Here is a 20429-nt window from a genome sequence, read left to right on the forward strand (position 1 = left end):
GGAATTTTAAACTGATTATGCTTACATATTGTGGGTTAAGTCAACATCAGTGAAGAAACTGGACTTCTTATAATATAGTCCCATTAAAAATGTTGGGAAAAAAGAAAATTGAGTCATTTGATTTTGGGTTCTGTCTAGTGCCCTACCAAAATAGAAGTGTCATTCATATTTTTATTCAGCCATACATGTGTAGTCTGCAGAATGACTGTATAGTCATTCTAAATACCTACGTGTAAGAGTCTATGAAACAAAATCATTTATTTAACGTCAAATAAGAGGGACAGTAAGATAGGAGGGGGAAAAAAAACCCCACTGCTCCAACCTCAGAGTTTTCAGAATCCAGAAAACTCAGTCTTAGGCTATCATATACTCAGTTTGAAAGAATAATCACCTAAATTTTAGGTGCTAAATCAGAAGTCAGCAAACTGCAGTCCAAATGCCTAATGTGACCGTCTGCCTGTTTGTGTTTGCTTTCCATGTTGAACTAAGAAAGTATTTTTTTACCCTCAATGTTGAAAACAATCAAAAGCATCATATTGCCTGATGCATGAAAGTTATAGGAAATCAAAATTTGGCAGCTGTATATAAGGTTTGTTTGTTTGTGTATTTTTTTCAAACACTAAGCACATTCATTCCTTTATGTATTGCCCATGGCTGTTTTTGCAATACATGGACATATTTCCGATGTTATGAAAGATGGTATAAATTGCAAAGCCTAAAATATTTGCTTTCTTTATAGAAAGATGTGCTGCCCCTCACAAATACTACCCATATGACATGGTAGCTGGGGAATTATCTTGCCGTGTGAAAGGAGCTAATCTCCATTCCTTTGCAGTGAATCTTTTCTAAGTAACTCAGTTTACTCTTCTTCATTAGATATGTCCATCTTGAACACTGGTTGTGACCAATTATTACAATCTTTATTTATAAATACTGTGTTTCTGTTGTCAAATATATAGTATTTTGTATCATATATGCAATATTACATTATGTAATCATGGTGTTAGTTTGAAAAAAAAACCTAAAAGCAGTTCTTATCCACAAATACTAGCACATTTAAATAGATATAAATAATGTATTATTTATTTGTTAAAGCATGAGCTATGTCTTTGGATGTAATTTAAAGAAATTCTAACTTTAGGATACATTAAAGTTGGGAATAAAACTAATCCTGGGGGATTTAACTATACCTCACATTTCTCAAGAGCAGCTTTTCCCCCCTGATTATATTTTGGAGGACTCTCTCGTCTTATTTTCTTAAAGCAACTTAATTTCCTTGCAAATCACAATATTAAAAATTAAATTCATACTGAGGACCTATATCTAAAAAAACAAAACAAAAGAATGGTTATCTCAGGTAAACTGTTCTACCATATAAATGAGAACTTTGGATTCTACACTATTGGAACAAAACTCTCCCTCCAGGCTTAATCTTCCATCAGAAAACTTTCTGTGTTGACTATATGAAAACTTCAATAGTTCTAAAGTTAAGGTACACATCTAATAATAAAGAATGGTATCATCACTTCATACACTAGTATGAATAAACCTTTTAATTGACTTTTATTGTATTATGCAATTTGGCTAGGAATACTAATAATAAATTTTCTATTCAATTGTTAAACAGTTCTAGGATAGCCTTAATCATATTCTTTCACTATATTTATTTCACTTTTTTCCATAAGGTTTTCTTTTATTGAAAAGGCCATTCACAAAATACCATGTCCATAGATTACACAATATGGAGCACTTGTGCAGGGGCCAAGGTAATCTTCTCTGTATCATTGCAATTTTAATATATGCACTACAGAAGTGAGCACCATATTTTTTATTTTTTTTGAAAGTGTATTTATTCATTTTGAGAGAGACAGAGACAGCACCAATGGGGAAGGGGCAGAGAGAGAAGGAGAGAGAAAATCCCAAGCAGGGACCGTGCTGCCAGCACAGAGCCCGATGCGGGGCTCAAAACCATGAAGCCAAGAGATCATGACCTGAGCCAAAACCAAGAGTAGGACACTAAACTGACTGACCCACCCAGGCACCCCTATATTTTTTATTTCTAATGACTTCATTTATACCCACAGTTTCTTTATCACTAATATATACCTTAGCTATCCAAAGGCTACATTGGCAGCTCCACATTCCCTCTTGACAATCAAACCTGTGTCTCCCCAGTGTCCATTGAATATTCCTCTGCATGTTTCATGAACAACTTAATCTCATAATGTTCAAACCTGAATTCATTTAGCTTTTCTTTTCTTTTCCAAATTTACTTCATGTTGAGTATTCTTAATCAGTGAATGCTATCAATGTCCAGTCACTTTTCTGAAGCCAAAATACCGGCATTATTCTAGACCTTTTCCTTACACTTTCTCCTCATTGCCGTGCATTCCCTCTCTCCACACATTGAAACATCTGGAGAGTACCAATTTTAGCTCCTAAGTATCTCCCTCTCTAAGTACTAAATACTCTTTTCTGTTCAACAGTCACATCCTCAGTTTGATTCATCATCTCTTATGCTCATGATGTTTATATTAGTCTCTTTACTAGATTCCTTGCCTAAATTCATTCTCAAACTATCCATATTCCATAACGCTTGCAAAATGAATAGGTAAATCAGATTCATTTTTTTAAACAAGTTTGCTTAAATAATTCAGTACACACTGCCCAAATTAAGTTCAAATATTGTTATGGCATAAGGAGTTCTGAGTCTTCATCCTATATCCTCCAAAATGCATGTCTTTTTTACATAATTGTATCCTATAATTCAGCCTTGCTGAATTAGGATCATTTCCCAGAACATGTTAATTTCCTCCTTGTACTTCTGGGCCTTTGGATAAAAAGCTCTATCTAGTTTGTTCTCTTAACTTTCTACCTGACCAATTCCTGCTGGATCTTTAAAACCCAGCTTAATTGTAATATCATCTGAAAAGTTTTTTCTAGTGTTGTCAGTGAAAATGGCAGAGTAAAGAAATCCAAAAGTTCATCCCTCCATAAAGGCAACAAAATCTTGTAAAAACTGTCAGAATCAACCTTTTCGGAATTCTGGAAACAGATCAAAAGCTTGCAACAACGAAGGCAAGATTTAAGTAAGAAAAGTATTCTGAATCTTGGTAAGAACAGAGAGATTTTTGGTATTTTAACTTTCCCTGTTCTCATTTCACATTCCCCAGTTAATACACAACCCTTATACAGGTACCAGTACCAGAGGGTGGACAAGAACTCATTCTCAAAGAATCGTGGCTATTTGTTTTGACCTGTCTAACGGCTCTCTGAAAGACCAGCTTAGAGGGTTTGCCTTTATCCTGCCTAACTTGGAACTCTACAGGTGCTGAGGCAGCTTTCTGGGGCATTTGTCAAAAACATTTACAGGGAGATGTATATCTGTCTGAAACAATGGATAACACTTGGAGAAAATCACTCACTAATGAAAGAGCTTAGAAGAAAAGACTAGGGAATGAGATGCTTTAGGGAAACACCTGTTTTTAAAAGCTTAAACATAGTCCTGGGAATCTAGAAAGTCATGTGAATTTTCAGAGCAGGGCAATGCTCAATAAAGAATAAAGAAGGCCCTAGGCTCTCACTCTGACTGCCCTTCAGTATCTACACAGGGAGGAAGTAAAGGCTAAGGCAGAGTTGTAGACTGCTTAGCTGAGTGTTGAAGACATGCCCAGCATACATACATGCCACTGGAAAAGACTGGAGTTTATTGTTTTCAAGTGTTTAAGCAAATCTCTGTCCAGTCTCTAGCTCGTCACCAAACTAATAGAAACATTAGTGGCAACACATGACCCAGAATAGGGACTTTACAAATTAGCTCTGAAAAGTGACCAAACAAAGAATAGCAACAAGGAAAAACAGCAAACCTTGGGGGCATTGGGTAATGTGATTTCCAGAGTTGCCAAATTATTATATTAAAAATGTTCAGTTTTCAACAAAAATATGATGCATACAACTAATATGATCATATATGGCCCATAAACAGGAGGGGAGGAAACTCAATAAACAGAAACTGTCCCTAAGGAAGCCCAAAATTGATCTTGTTAGATTAAGACTAATCTACTTTATGTTTCTATTTCTAGAATATGTTCAGAGTTGGCAAATCCATTGAGACAAAATATATTATTGGTTTCTAGGGGAAGGGACAGGGGAAAATAAGGAGTGACTCCTTAAAATGGGTATGGAGTTTCTTTTTGAGGTGATTAAAACTTTCAGGAATTAGGTGGTGGTGATGGTTGCACAACATTGTGAATATGCTGCATAGCACTGAATTGTATATTTTAAAATGTTTAAGGTGGAGAATCTTATGTCATATGAATGTATCTAAATAAAAATATGAGTTCCTCCACCCACTGAAAAACATTTCAAGACTTCTTCACATTAGGTTTGATACTCTCTATAGGTATCATGGGTTCCTGTTACATATCTCTAACAGGAGAAATTGCTATTTATTTGCATGTCTTTTCACCTTGACTGTGGATTTATGGGTATTAGTGATAATACATCTGTCTGATAGCTATAAGTGTGCTTGAGGTACAAATCCACCACACTGGAAAAATTTTATAATAGAACGTGCCTGCTAGGGATTTGTCTGTGATCATAAGGCAGATTCAAAATGAGAATGGTAATTGCCCTGAAAGTAACTGTCTAGAAGGAATATAGTAAATAGAAACGCTATAGCTATTCATCTTTCAGAGGTGGTCAAAAACAGCCACCTTTTGGAGTGGACACAGAGAGCCTTATTCTGAGCCATCAAAGGCATTGCTATAGCTTGAAACATGCTAAGCACAAGTGAAACAGTTCAACTGTAAGATTCATAAAATTAAAATATAGGATATTATACACATTGTGTCAGAAAAAAATAAAATAGAAGAGTAAATGCTACAGAAAGAGCTAATGGGGATATTGTGACAGGATCTGGGCCTGAATAATGGTTATTTAAACCTTCAAAGTGACTCACCATCTCCCCATCTGTATACAGAATTCTACCATGTCCAATTGGGTCGTTATCAAAATAAATGTGGTTAACAGATGTCTTCAAAGTCTAAGACAATTAATTGGATAATGTGGAACAAGAATACATTTGAAAATTATCATAAGTTTGCAGGATTTGATAGCTAGAAAAACTGTAGTGCTTGTAATAGAATAGGAAGACTAGAAGTCAATCCATTTTGAGTAAAAGATGATAACAAAGAGGATTGGACATGTTAGTATGAAGACCAAGTGGAACATAGATATAAAATGCGAGAACTCAGGGTAAGGACAGACCTTTCTTAATATAAGCCAAGAGTTTTTGCAAACAAAATAAAAGTAGATGCTCTTCAAATTCACTGGGCTTTCTTGCTATAAATGACAGCCAGAAATTCATGTAACAAATAAGGAACATATTTTAGGCAAATTATTTTCTTTTTGTTGTTGTTTTTGTTTCAGTTTTTATTTTATTATAATAAACTTAATGCTGCAATCCAGCTAGACTTGGAGGGGAGTAAGGAAAACATGGAACCCATAGAACTGCAGGAAGAACACAGAGATCATAGGATATTTCCAGCAGATGGGGATGAAGGGGTGCTCTCCTGAGCTACAGAAGGAATGGTATCATAGTTAAGATAAAACACAAGTCAAATTTATTAGATTTGTCCACAATCAGCAATGGTGATCTTCTTACTGGTCTTGTCATTCCCGGACCCAGACCACTGCATGGCTTCCACAATGTTCATGCCCTCTTATACTTTGCCAAGTATAACCACTTCCTTGACATTCAACCACTTAGTCTTGGCAGTGCAAATGAAAAACTAGGAACCATTTGTGTCGTGTCCATCATATACCATGGACAAGATGTCAGGACACATATGCTTCAGGATAAAATTCTCATCATCAAATTTCTACCCCTGGATGGACTCACTGCCACCATCCTGGCACATTAATCCTGGAATAATTCTATGAAAGCAGTAGTTTTTAAAACCAAATCCTTTTCCCCAGTGCTCAGAGCATGACAGTTCTCTGCTGTGTTTGGAACTTTGTCTGGAAACAACTCACAGGAGGTGCAGTTGAAAGGCTCACAGTCCATAGTGATGTCAAAAAACACAGTGGTGCTGACCACGGCTGGGTGGCATGGATAGTGTGGGGTGGCAGCATCCACAAGGCAAGCAACTTTTCTTCTAATTCATATTTCTAATAATTGTTCTGATTATTAATTCATTAAGACATGTAATCAATATTTGCCAAAGGCCCAATATATGTTGAGAATAGATGGAGAAATACTATTTACAAAGATCCCATCTTTATGCAGCATACATAGTGATGAAGTTAAATATGTCAATCAAGGAAGGTCCTAAAGTTTGATTTAAGAATATCAGTGAGTATATACATTGCAAATCTGTTAGCACATAATCTGTCTGCCCTCTTTTCCTCAGTAGATTAATTCACTGTTATTATTAAATTCATGGCAAGTCCCATAAGCTGCTTCACCAAGTGGAAACATTTTCACTAAACAACTCAGTTCTGAGCTTAGTACTGCTTCCTTAGTTTGTCATTATTTTATGTACCAATAATGTGCTAAGTAAAAACTGTTTATTGCTGGGGCTTGGCTCAGAGCATATAAAGTCAAGGTAGAGTAGATAGTTTTCCTGTCACACACAAAATTTTACAGTCTAGAAAATGAAGCAAATTTATACAAATTTATACAAATATGAAATTATTAATTAGAGTTTGGAAGGAGATGCATAGCTTGTTAGCTATAGGTAAAACCTGTCCAACTCAATGTTTTCATCAGAATTCGATATTAAGAGTTAAATACCAGTACCCAGGATCATGATTCAGTAGAATATCCTGTGTCCAGAGCAAAATGACTAGCCAACGTGACAGGAGGTATTTTATGTCTCGTTCCACTAGCATAGTCTACGGTAGGCTCTTCATTCTCAGAAGTCAAGATGGTAGCATCTTGCTTGATTAGAACTATATTTATAATCATGTATGTCTCCAGATTTCAAGTTTAATTCCTTTAAAAATATCAACATTAATTAGATATAATGTATTTAAATTTTAACTTAGAATAGATTTATTTACAACATAACTGAAAAGTCTATAAATAGTACTTTAATTAGGTAAAGGATCTAAACAAAAAGAAAGCCTATAAGCAGAATATACATTCATTTCAAGTAAGATTGGAGGAATTACTATGGAATGATCATGCTCTAAGCCACAGAGACATTTTTAATAAATTCCAAAGTGGAAATCAGTTTGTATGACCAAGGTAAAATTGTTCTGGAAATTTATTTTGAATTTTTGAGCAAAGACAGTCTAGTGACAGGCAACTTCAACTCAGATCGTTGATGAATGGATATGAATTGGATATAAAAAGTCAAGGAAAGTGTATGCAAGGGAATGCATTGCAGTGAAAAAAGTATTGTGAGCAAAGACACAGAAGTCAAGTATAGGTGATGAGTTAGGGAAATGGCATATAGTTAAACTTGGCCAGAATTTAATGGTCATGAAGAATATGCTAGGAAGGAATAGATCCAACCATTAGTCTTTGTATTAGCCATGACTTATTATTAGCAAGTGATATTTCTTATGGAATTATGGAATTCTAAGATGTGCAGTTTATTAGAGATTGTTTATATATAGCTAGATGGAGGAAATGTTAGGGTTGTTTTTTTCTCTTTTCAGGTAGCATGATGACTGGCATAAAAAGCTTTAGCAGAACATGTTTTATCTGCTGTAGCAGAAAATATCTTAAAAAGAATTTTGATCAACTCAGCTTGATTCACATGTTCATCTCTAAATCATTTTTTTTCTGGCTGAGGGAATGGAGTTCCATTTGGTTGGACTTAGGTTAAATAACCACCACCACACCACTCTGCTAATTGAAATTGTTCCAATGGCTTATATCTGTTTTCCATTGCTGAATAACAAATTACTACAAACTTACAAGCATAATACAACACACAGTTATTGTCTCATAGTTTCCGTGGTCAGGAGTGCAGGCAGTTTAGCAGGGTCCTTTTTTCAGGGACTGAATGCCCATCTCTATTGACAGCTTAGCTAAACTAGTCCACATTATCCTACCGTGACATCCATTTTTGTGGCCAAGTGGACGGCGGGCCTTGAACTGACACTAATCCCTCTCAAGAGTGCAAGGATGTGCCCTCAATAACAGCCCCCAGAGCCACAAGACTTCCTCCAACATCTCTTGCAATATGCATTCTCCCCTGCCTCCCTGGCCTTTCCCCTTGTGAGCTCCTTGGTCAGATACCCCACCCATAGAAGCTTACCAAAATCCTGCTTCCTTTGGTTTGAACTGACCAATACAGCCTCAGCCTTGGAACTCCAAAGCATGCAACCCTTAGATCCTAATAATGGAATGTGTCGCATACCCTACTGTGTTCTCTCTACCTGCCTTGAGTTTCCCGCGTGCCCTTGGGGGTGTGACCTGCGTCTCCTTCAGAACCTATGAATAATAAATGTGTCTATCTTGCTTTCTCTTGTGGTCTTCTGTTGAATCACTGTTCACCATCTGACACTCTGGGGGTCCACTTAATAGATGCTAATTTAACAAAGTCAATAATCTGAAAACTATATGAGACAGTAATCTACTTCAAATACCTTCAGATTGTTGGCAAAATTCATTTCTTTTCTTTTTTCTTAAATTTTTATTTTAATGTTTATTTTTGAGAGAGCGAGAGAGAGAGAGAGAGAGTGAGCAGGGGAGGGTCAGAGACAGAGGGAGATGCAGAATCTGAAGTAGCTCCAGGCTCTGAGCTGTCAGCACAAAGCCCAACAGGAGGCTCAAACTCACGAATAGTGAGATCATGACCTAAGCCAAAGTTGGACGCTTTAACCAACTGAGCCACCCAGGTGCCTCATAATAAAAATAAATAAATAAATAAATAAATAATATTAATTAATTAATTAAATTAACTAAATAATACAAATAATAATTTTTTTCTTATTAATACAGTATTTGTCTTCTCTGTGTCAAATTCTGAACCAACCACTTTCTCCGTGTAGGGAGGTGTAGGAAAAGGAACATACAAAGCATATGAGACCTGGGAGAAAGACCCATGGCAGGTGAAGACAGCTCTGTCATATGGAGAAGAGGATGACAAAGGCCACCATCAGGCAAAAAAACCCCATCGCCTCTGAGACAGAAAAGCCTAGAATGGCACAGTCTAGGAGAAGAGCTCCTGCTTCAAAAAGGGGCTCCTGGCCTAACCCATGATGAGGCTCCCAAACACAGTCCCAATTCCAGCCTCAGAGGCAGCCACCCCTACCATGGCTCCCCCAGCCCCAATGAACTTGGCTGCTGTGTCACTGCCCCATGAAATGGCACTGGTTCTCAATATGTGGCTAGGAGTAAGTGAGGTCAGGGGACACATGGCTGCCAAGCTGCTAAGGCTCTCATCTGTCAGGGTCTCCAGTGGTTTTAGCACTACTACAGCAGATAGTGATTGGCTCAACAGCTGAGAGGTGCTCTTGACCAAGAAGGTGGTGGAGAACTTTGCACAGGCATACATTTTCAGGGGATGAGGGGCTGTGGCAGGAGCACTGTTCCCAGTGCAGAGAAGACAACTCATTTCCTGTGATTGTAAGAGGTCTCCCTTTTCTTCCTGGCCATTAGTGAGGGACCAGTCTCGACACTTATAGACTGCTTGTAGTTTCTTTTCATGTGGCCCCCTCAACACATTAGTACTAACTTCAATGTCTGCAAGGAATTTTTCTTTTTCTTTTTTCAGTTTGCTACTCATTGCTTGACCAGATACCATTCCTTAAGGTCTATAATAATTTCTCAAATAAATGCATGCATTTTTTTTTGAAATCTTTGCTTTAAAAGTTAAATATAGTCTCCAAGGTGTTCTTATATAATTTTTCACTCAGATTTACCTATTGATTTTCTTTGAATTATCACCTCAAATCCTTGCTTGCTAATCTATGTTTTTTCTCACATTCACATCTTTTTCCAAAAACAATGCCTTGTTTACAGAAATAAACTTTTACAACCCTTTAGCTACTTGGCTTGTCCAGCATGCCTGAGTTCATTGATTAAAAGCAATGTCCAGAGGTGAATGGCATAAATACCTTTCTTGACCAGCCTAAGACAACCATGGAGGAAATTTACACTTTTCTGAAATTTGTAATAACAGCTATTACCTGTGTTAAGTGTTTCTCAGAAACTACATTTAAAGCTTTAAATCTTCTAGAGTTATTATTCCTTTCTAGATTAACATCAATATTTTAGTGATCCCTTAAAATATTATTTTTACACTGAATACATTTTATGACATAATAAACACTTGTAAAAGACAATATCTGAATTATTTTCCTCAATATAGTAAGGCCTAAGTTAATATAGCTATTTTTTAATCTGACAAAACTCAATAGCATGTTAAGCCTGTGGTCAATGTTTTCAAATATTTTAAGGAAAGTTTTTGTTTATCCATGTCTCAATAATCTTACATTTACAAAGTTTATTTTTCTCAAACACAAGATCTAATATTCATATTTGCCAAATTTACTATTGTTATTATAAGTCCAATTTTGAAAAGAAGTATAATTTATCCATGCAGGACTAACTAACCTTAGCATTATTGATGTGCCTATTAGTATGAAAAGTGGGCCTTCTAGGTCTTGATTTCCAACTATTAACTAATATAGAGTGCAGGCTGAAGGTCAGAAACTTTGACATGCATTTTACTATAAGCTGGCATCAGTTTATGAACAAACCCTTTGAGAGTATTATTTTCATTTATAGTTATGACCATTTAATCACATTAGATCTAAGGTTTATATGAGACCTTACTATGAGCATCACTAAAATCAAGGCAAAGATATGTGAGCCCTTTTTTATTTTTTAAGTTTATTTATTTAGAAAGTCAGGGGAGGGGCAAAGAGAGCAGGAGAGACAGAGAATCCCAAGCAGGCTCCATGCTGTCAGTGCAGAGAGCCCAAATTGGGGCTTGAACTCACCAACTGCAAGATTATGACCTGAGCTGAAATCAAGATTGAGGTCTTAACCCACAGCCACCCAGGTACCCCTTTGTGAATCCTTTCTAGCTCTCTTCTCCTCAATAGATGTACCGATTCCCCTCTCTCTTCTTTCAGTTATTTTCTCAAATGTTCTCTTTCCCATTAGGGCCTCCATTGTTACCCTTTCTAAATGGTAACACCCTTCACCCCAAGCACTCCCTGGTTCCTTCTTTATCTTTTTTCATTTTCTCATTTTACATATTGAATTATTTGTCAGTTAGCCCTCTCCTTAGAATGTAAGTTCCATGAGAGCAAGGGTTTCATTTGCTGGTTTGTTGTTGTTGCTATTGTTATTTGTTTACAACACGTGTTCACAGAATCTAAGGAAGGGCTTGGAAACAACAGACACCAATGACTATTTGCACGTGAATGTGTATGTTACTTTCATAAGTCATAACATGTTATTAATTTTTAAAAATTTATTTATTTATTTTGAGAGAGGGAGAGAGAGCGTGAACAGAGAGATGGGAGGGGCAGAGAGAGGGAGAGAGGGAGAGAGAGAAAATCCCAAGCAGTCTCCATGCCATCTGCTCAGAGCCCAATGTGGGGCTTGAACCCACAAACTGTGAGATCTTGACCTGAGCTGAAACCAAGAGTCGGGACATTCAACCGTCTGAGCCACCCAGGTGTGACTATTAGTCACAATATTTTAAAGAATGACATTGCGTCATATTACTACATATGAACATAACATGTTCTTCATCAACTCTTATTTATGTTTACTGATCATCAACCTTTGCAAGATGACACTTCTTTAATCATTCCTTATAGAATTCTCCTCAAATATTAAAATCAGTATAATTTAAAAATAATTTTTATTCTCTTCTTTCCTCTCATCTTTTCCCAGCTATTTTCTTTCATCCTTCAGAAAGTTTTCAATTCCTTTAGAAAATTATATAAAAGTCTAAATCAAAATATTGTTCACTATTTTTACTTACAAAAATGATTATAAATAATGAACTTCTCAAAATGGAAGTGTACATTATTCCTCAAACTGTATTTTGCAAAAGTACACAATGTTATGTTACCTTGTCTAGTAACTTTTTAAGCTTCTAATGTTAGTGTAGGCATAGAATCTGAATACTTTACCTAAATATTAAACTTCTCTTAAAAAGACATTAATAGGCAAAGAAATTTTAATATATTCCTTTCCATAACCAAGAGTAATATTAACATTCATCTAGTGAAATTCTCCAGAAAAGGAAAGACCTGTTAAGAGATTTAAAATGCTGGAAGAGAGCCTGCATTTACTATAAATGCATACTAAGAACCTTGCTGTATCGCACTTTAGAAATTAAAGTTCAAGAACCATTGCTAATGAAAGTAAAAGATAATTACTATTCAAAAGTCATTTTAGTTTAATGCCAAGAATTAATTTAAAATAATTTCACATTTGACCTAAAGGCCCTTATGTTTTGGCCTACATCTGTATACTGCAAGTTCCCTTGTGAAATGTAATGAATTGTCTTGTTTTAATATCAACTACTTTTCTTTTTTTTAAAGTCTACTTAGAATAGAGCTTGCTCATGGGTTTTCTTATAACATGACAGTTAAGAACTCCATCATTTTTTAATTATGAATTAATTCTTCTTTTAAAGAGCTATTTAGATAGTCTTTGCTTACTTCTGGATTAAAATGTAACAATTACTCCCTAAGGGTACCTATCATTATATACTAGCTGTGCAATAATGTGCTCTCTCTTACCCCTTGAACTACCGTTATATCCCAGCATACAGTTTGTTTTCATCCACGAGTAAAGCAGTAATAAAAAGATGAGTATATTTACAAAATGTATAGCTATTGGCTTACCTAGACCTTGAGATGACTCTGCTGAATATACATGATTGACAGATCACTTTGCTACTTTCATTACTACTACTAAAAATTGAAGCAACCACAGTGGAATAATGGATAATTCTAAGATCTCACTATTCATCCTTCTTAATTTGAATCTACCTGGAGATAAATTCTCAGTTACTCCTGATCTTCAAATTGTGGGCCTCTCCTCTGTTACCTTCTTATTTATTTGCTAAAAATTTCTAGGACAGATTTTTCCCAAACTGCTTTTTGTAACATAGTAACTTGTGTTGGGGTTGCTTAAAATGAAACTCAATTTCCGAAAATTGTTAAATTTTGAAAGGGAATTAATATTTAATTTGAAAGTGGATATTCTGAATCATCAAAGGAGAATATAGTGTGGGATGACCCTAAATTATTCTAACTATATTTTCTTTCTTTCATTCTTTCTTGCTTGCTTGCTTTCTTGCTTTCTTGCTTTCTTTCCTTTTTATTTATTTATTTTTTTCTCTCTACAAAACCTCATTACCTTTTGGTGGTCAGTTTTGGAAATAAAGGAAAAATAATATTCATGATTTTTACATCTCATTTTAATTTCAGATGTGATTCCTAAACAGATGAGGGCTAAATTCAGTCTGTGGTATTCCACTAACAACTAAATATCAGGTTAAATACAGTTAACTGACAATTTTCACGACTGAATCTTTGAAGACTTCCAAAGAATTCAGTTAAGATAGTCCATGGCACCTAATTATACTAAACTACTGAGTGGTATTCCCACTAAATTTTGCTAATTTTTTTAAACGTTTTATTTATTTTTGAGACAGGGAGAGACAGAGCATGAACAGGGGAGGGTCAGAGAGAGGGAGACACAGAATCTGAAACAGGCTCCAGGCTCTGAGCTGTCAGCACAGAGCCCGATGCGGGGCTCGAACTCACAGACAGCGAGATCATGACCTGAGCCAAAGTCGGCTGCTTAACCGACTGAGCCACCCAGGCGCCCCTTGCTAATCTTTCTTAGGTCACTCACTTTCTTTCCCTAAAGTAATAATAAGAATGTCATATATAATGGTTTGCACTCTGTAAGTATATTCATATCCATTATTCTATTTTCATTTGATTCTCCAAAATAACCATATGATTTAAAAAGGAGTTGTAGAAGTCATATTTTATAGATTAAATAATTACAGCTTAGAGAGAAATAAAGTGCCCAAGTTCCCAATGCTTATATATGAGAAACCAATTATTTAGGTCATCTGACTTCAAGTTTAGTATCCTTTTAGGAAGTATTCCAACTTTAAAATTTTAATTTATAATTCCAATCATCTAAAGTCAAAAACAGTGATATTCTCCTCTTACACATATTTGGGCTCTTTCCCTTATCAACAGGATTATGAACAAATAAATAAATAAAAACAAAACCCTAAATGAAGGCCTTTACTTCAGTATGATACTTGTTCAGCACCTATTACATACTAGACAATGTTCTAGGCACTGTGAATCCAAATACAAGTATAGTACATGTAATCTCTGAGGAAGCTAGCATGTTATTAGATGACTATATATATATATATATATATATATATATATATATATATATATATCACACACATAAAAGGTACAGAAAACATAGAAGCCCAGAGGTTAAATAGAAAGCAAATGTCCCTTTTGAGAAAATTGGTGGTAGTCAAGAAGGGATTTACTGAGAATCTATGATATGAGGATACTGTTTCAGGAAAATAGAAGTTTGTCATGTATTTAAAAGTAGAAAGAACCAAAGGAAGGAAGTTCCTTAGATGTTCCTAAGAAGGAACATAAACTAAAAAAAGAAAAAATGGATAAAGAGAGTAAGGCATGAAAATCATGAGATTTTCAAAAAAGTAGTATATTTTTATATTGCTTTAGTAGAAAAAGAGTTGGGAAAGAAAAGAGTAAGATATGATCCAACTATCCAGATAGGCAGTTTGGTAGAGAAAAAAATGACCTTAAGTTTAAGGCCAAAAATTTCTGCATTTAAATTCCAGACATGCCATTTATTAAACATTTTACATTGGGAAAGGTAACCAATTTCTCTGATCATTTTTTTTTCCCTAAGAAATTGGGATAACAATGCCTACCTCTTACATATTATGTGTGTAACAAGCCCAGCATAGCATATGACAATGTGTAAGTGCTAAATAAATGTGAGCTATTGGTATGGAAGAGTTTAAGTAGAGATAAGCCAAATCTCAAACTTGTAATTTTACTATGAATCATGGATCCTGTCATGAATCATCCTCAAATGATTTTACATCATAAAGTAAATTGTAGGATAAATACAGTCTCAACTATCTAAACTCAAGTTTATTTTCTTTGCAAAAATTAAAATGACTGCTTTTAGCACTTGATCATAGATCCATTTTCTAAATGCGGTATATTTATTTTCTAATATATTTCTTGTTTGGTGCTTTATTTTTATTACATAACTTTAGCTAACCTAGTTGGGTGTTTTTCCATTCATTTAGTGAATATGTCTTATCATAGATAATTGATGGTGACATATTCTTCTATTTAGAAAAGAGATCTAAAAATATAATTCAAGAATTAAATTTTATAACTGAATAGTATATCATTTTTAAGAACAAAGCCATTTTCTCAATGTTTAGTGTTCTTAGAGGAAAACAAAGGCCTAACAGCTAAAGCACACTGCATTCAAAATGCACTAAAAGTGACAGTTTATAAATTTTAATTATATTAAAGAAAACATCACAATAAATATGAACCCTAGACTCCCTCCATGATTGAACTAAATACATATTTAATATATGTACTTATTAAAGTAGCTTTCCAGTAAAATTTTAGGACAACGTGGTGTTTCTTGGTAGCTTTCTTTGGCATACCAGGTTATAAGTAGCATGGAAACAATGATTTCATTTGCTTTAGAGAAAACCTTAGACATTAATCCTAATTCTAGGAGAAAGATCATCAGTTTGAACCTTTCCCTTTTCCCTTTCACAATGCTATGTTGATACTAATTTAAAAGTTTTATTCAATTAAAAAAAAAGGTAAACATAAGTCCAGTACTGTGAGTTCATAAGAAAAAAAATACATGAGTATATATGTATGTATGTATATGTTTATATATGTGTATGAAAATTAAAAAGAAACAAATAAATACATTATATTACAGTTAGGAATACTGTAATTACTCTCACGAAATCAACGTCACTGTCAGATACTTGGGCTGTTTGAAACATAGTTTTCTCTGAGAAAATTATGTCCAAAATTGACCTTAATCCTGAGGAAACAATTTTAGTTATCAATATATTAATTCTCTTTACAAAAATCTCCCTGGATTTACTTATCTCTATGCTTAACTTCCAGTTTTCTTTTGTCAGTTTTGGGGTTTTTTTTATTCCTTTAGGGTAGTCAAATCAATTCCCTAAGTGAATTCCAAAGATTTTTGCTGCAAAACTCTAATCTACTTTTATGGTCACATCAGGATCATTTGATGACATGAATTCAAAACTGGATATTTTTCTTCAGGAATAACTATGATTTAAAAAAGTCATTCATCCAAGTTATTTTTAAGTAAGAATTCCTAAGCACTGTATGCCATGTGGGTTTCCTTTAGATACTCCTCCCATTTATTTCTGATTTGAAACATTTGTAACTATAATATCAAGGGTTTACTTTTAAGCGTCTCCAGAAGCTTCTGAGTTACTTTCTCACTTGGAATCTGAAGCCACTGAATCATATCTTAATTCTGGACTAGTTGACATAGGTATTCCCCAAATATTGACTCAGTAAAATGACTCATTATCACTTAACTATTTTTTTCCTTTAATTCACTTATTTAGTTATTCATTCCTTTAAGGAACATGTATTGAATGCCTACCATAGCCTAGAAAATGAATTATATTTTCTACTACTATCAAGGAAATAAATTATAAATGTAAAAAAACAACATGCTAGAAGAAACTGATGGCCAGGGTACCTCAAATTGCAACCAAACATTCTGTAGGTCTGGAAATATTGCCTGAAAAAGGTGATGTCTAATCTTATCTTAAAAGGGAGTAGGCCAATTGTGGTAGCTCAAGAGTATGAGGAGGAGTCTGGAACAAGGAAGGAGGGACTTGACAATAAAGCTTTAGAGTTACTTATAGGATCCTCTATCACGTCATTTTGGAAAGGTTCACATGGGTTTTACCCATCAGGTTCTCTATATGGCTTTGACGTCATAATTTCTGGGACAAGTAATTTGGAGACGCTCTATTTATTTTGATAATGTCTTTTCATACTCATTTGGTACAACGTATTGGCAATAACCAGCATGCTGGATTCTTAGTTCAGTCGTCTGGCAAAATGCTCTCAGGATCAGAGAGTGTATTTCCAAGAATGTCACTAAAAAACTTCAAGTTCTTTGTCTTTCCTCTTCTGCTACAAGATCAAATTTGATCTATTTAACTTTGTCTCATACATGTGCTCCCAAATCAAGTGTTACAACAATATTGCCATCGCATATACCAGTTGTGTGTACCACCAAAATCTAGTTGAGTTAGTTTCTTAAAATTCTTTCAAAATGTGTTTAATAGGAAAACATTAGAAGATAAGAAGTAAGTTGATACGTTATAATCAAGAATCTTCTCATGTCTTTCAGTAAACCACTGTATAAAATCTAAGTAAATCCCTTGAATAAAACACTGATTTTTAGCCTATCAGTGAAACAGAGATGATGATACAACATATATAACTGTAATAGTTACAGAAACTGCTATAAAAAGCATTGCATTAAAAAGCAAATTTAGAGGAAATAGGATTATTAAAAACAACATAAATCAAAATTTTACATAGATTTTTAGTGCCAAATAAATCAGTTCTGATTGGTTTATCTGTGCAGTCTCTGATTCTAAAGTTGTCAGACAAGGACTTAATTGATAGCTATTGTATTTACCAAACGATGGCCTTGAAAACGAATTTGATTCCTCTTTATTAATATTTAGGATCATACTATGCAAAAAGTATATCACATTATCCAAATCCCAAAAACCAGACTGAATTTATAGTTGAGATACTGAAGCATATCAATTTGTTAAAGGTTTAAGACACAAAAAAATATGGAAGTGATTATCAGGTTTTTCTAAACTGACCACATTATTTAAACTGGAAAAAAAAACACAATTTTAATTATGTACACATACAAAAATATAAGACTCCTACATTGACTAAATTTTACCATAAAAACTGTTGCTTTTTCCAAAAAGTTTCCTAAGAAAACATCTTTAGTTTTAGAAAGCACTCTTTTATGTGAAAAAGATAATTTCTATATAACATTCACATTTTTTTTTAAATTTTTTTTTTCAACGTTTATTTATTTTTGGGACAGCAAGAGACAGAGCATGAACGGGGAGGGGCAGAGAGAGAGGGAGACACAGAATCGGAAACAGGCTCCAGGCTCCGAGCCATCAGCCCAGAGCCCGACACAGGGCTCGAACTCGGACCGCGAGATCGTGACCTGGCTGAAGTCGGACGCTTAACCGACTGCGCCACCCAGGCGCCCCTAACATTCACATTTTAAATACAACCTACTGAGTCACTTCTTCATTTAATTTTCTGAAAATAAGAATAAACACTTAAGAAAGAATGGTTGTTAGATATAGCATAATAAAATATAGGCATTATGCTTATTAAAGGCATAATAAAATGTAGACATTATGCTTATTAAAGGTAGGAAGGATACTAATTTCATTTAGCCAATGCTGTAGTGAGATTACATCCATCCTTTATAAGGAAGTCACCTATAGGCATTTGGCATTTAAGGTACCAAAATAACTGCAATATTATAGTTGGTTTTAGTTTCAATAATTCACCTTTAAACTAATACTTGGCAGAGTGGAAAACTGAAATAGTATACTAAATGGTATATGATTAATATTCAATATCTACAGTTTTTTAAGTCTTTAGTCAGATGCCTGCTGGGTATATAGCTAAGGAAGTTTTATTATTATGTTTATTTCTTTGTTAGTTTATGTGAAGAAAGAAAACCAAACTTACTGCTGTAAAAATTTATATTTTGACTATAAATCCTGCAACAATAGAAGTCCTGCACCCTGCCACAACAGGATAGAGAATACACAAGTGATATGCAGAATAAAAAATAGATAGCTTAATTTATTCACACAAATAGTATTTGAATAGCTAAAAAATATCAAGCATTATGTTAGGTATTCACATGATAAACATAATCCCTGTCCTTAAAAATTGTATAGCTACAATTTAAAAATATGATCTAGAACACATATATAAATATGTAAAGGAAATAAAAAAGGTATTATAACAGAGAATAATAGCATCTTTGAGCTATGTAACTATGGATCTATGTGGCTAATTGATGGTATGTAACTAAAATTTTAAGGAATTATAGATTAAGGAAATAACAAACTTGAAATTAAAAAAAATAATATTGCTTAACATTTCCAGATCTTAATTTGTTTGAAATTCTGTTCACTAATAGTTGTGTTCAATCTACTTCAATATTTGCTTTAATGGAAGGTATCTGGTTCAGTTGTTGTCTCTTTTCAGTTATATCTTCATAATTTACAAGTGTAAGATTCAAATTTCCTATGGCATAATCCAATCAAACCATCAATTGAATAGCAAGAAATATGTTTATCATATTTCATTGTGAAATTTCCTACAATCACGGTTTTTTGACTAGTTTCAGTACAGATATTTAAAGTAGTCCAAGCATATGGTCTTTAGGAAATTTGTTTTTCTCTTCAACCATTTACTCTTAACTGGCTTGTTATAAATATAAACAAAGTTTGTTATAAATATAAAGAAAGGATGCTAAAGATAACAAGAATACATATTAAAGAATAAATCTCACTAGAAAGGTAATTATATAGTTAATATAGTAGACGAATCATTTATAAATCAAGAATAAAAGTTAAAAGATACAAGTACTAAAATAACCATGAATATAGTAATCATTTAATGGAAAAGCGAAATAAAAGGATATAAAATGTGACATTAACAACATAAAAATGAAGGGGAAAATTAAAATGTTGAGATTTGATGGGATCAAAATTTGCTATCAACTTAAAATAGATTACATTTTGTATGTTATGTATATAAACATATATATGTGTACATATGTATACACAAATATAACACACATATATATGTATTTATATATAATATACGTAGCACACATATATTATATATTAATTTATATTATATATTATATACATTAATAAATATAATAACCTCATGGAAACCACAAAGCAAAAACGTATAGCGAACACACAGAAGAAAGATAATGGAATGTAAGTGTACCACTAAAAATGTTACCAAACCGCAAAAAAGAAAGAGACAAAAAAAACAGAGAGGAACTACAAGAATAGCCAGAAACAATTAGCAAAATGGCAATAAGTACATACATATTAATAACTACTTTAAAAATATTTTAATGTTTATTTATTTTAGAGAGAGAGCACAAGCAGGAGATGGGCACAGAGAGCCAGAGACAGAATCTGAAACAGGCTGCAGGCTCTGAGCTGTCAGCACAGAGCCTGACGGGGAGCTCGAACTGATGAACCTTGATATCACGACCTCAGCCAAAGTCA

The 20429-nt window shown here is 34.1% G+C and overlaps 1 long non-coding RNA gene, 1 other non-coding gene and 1 pseudogene across 2 annotated transcripts in view; all 3 read right to left on the reverse strand.

Moving 5' to 3' along the window:
* LOC128312805 (uncharacterized) overlaps positions 1–20429 on the reverse strand; it is a 349157-nt gene that overhangs the window by 148547 nt on the left and 180181 nt on the right. The window lies entirely within an intron of this gene.
* LOC113600726 (U6 spliceosomal RNA) lies at positions 1715–1816 on the reverse strand. Its single transcript, XR_003421839.1, has one exon. It is a non-coding gene; the product is annotated as a U6 spliceosomal RNA (small nuclear RNA).
* On the reverse strand, positions 9085–9709 carry LOC106975517 (ATP synthase F(0) complex subunit C2, mitochondrial-like; annotated as a pseudogene).

Source organism: Acinonyx jubatus, chromosome F2 (genome assembly GCF_027475565.1).
Source record: "Acinonyx jubatus isolate Ajub_Pintada_27869175 chromosome F2, VMU_Ajub_asm_v1.0, whole genome shotgun sequence".
Lineage (NCBI taxonomy): Eukaryota > Metazoa > Chordata > Mammalia > Carnivora > Felidae > Acinonyx > Acinonyx jubatus.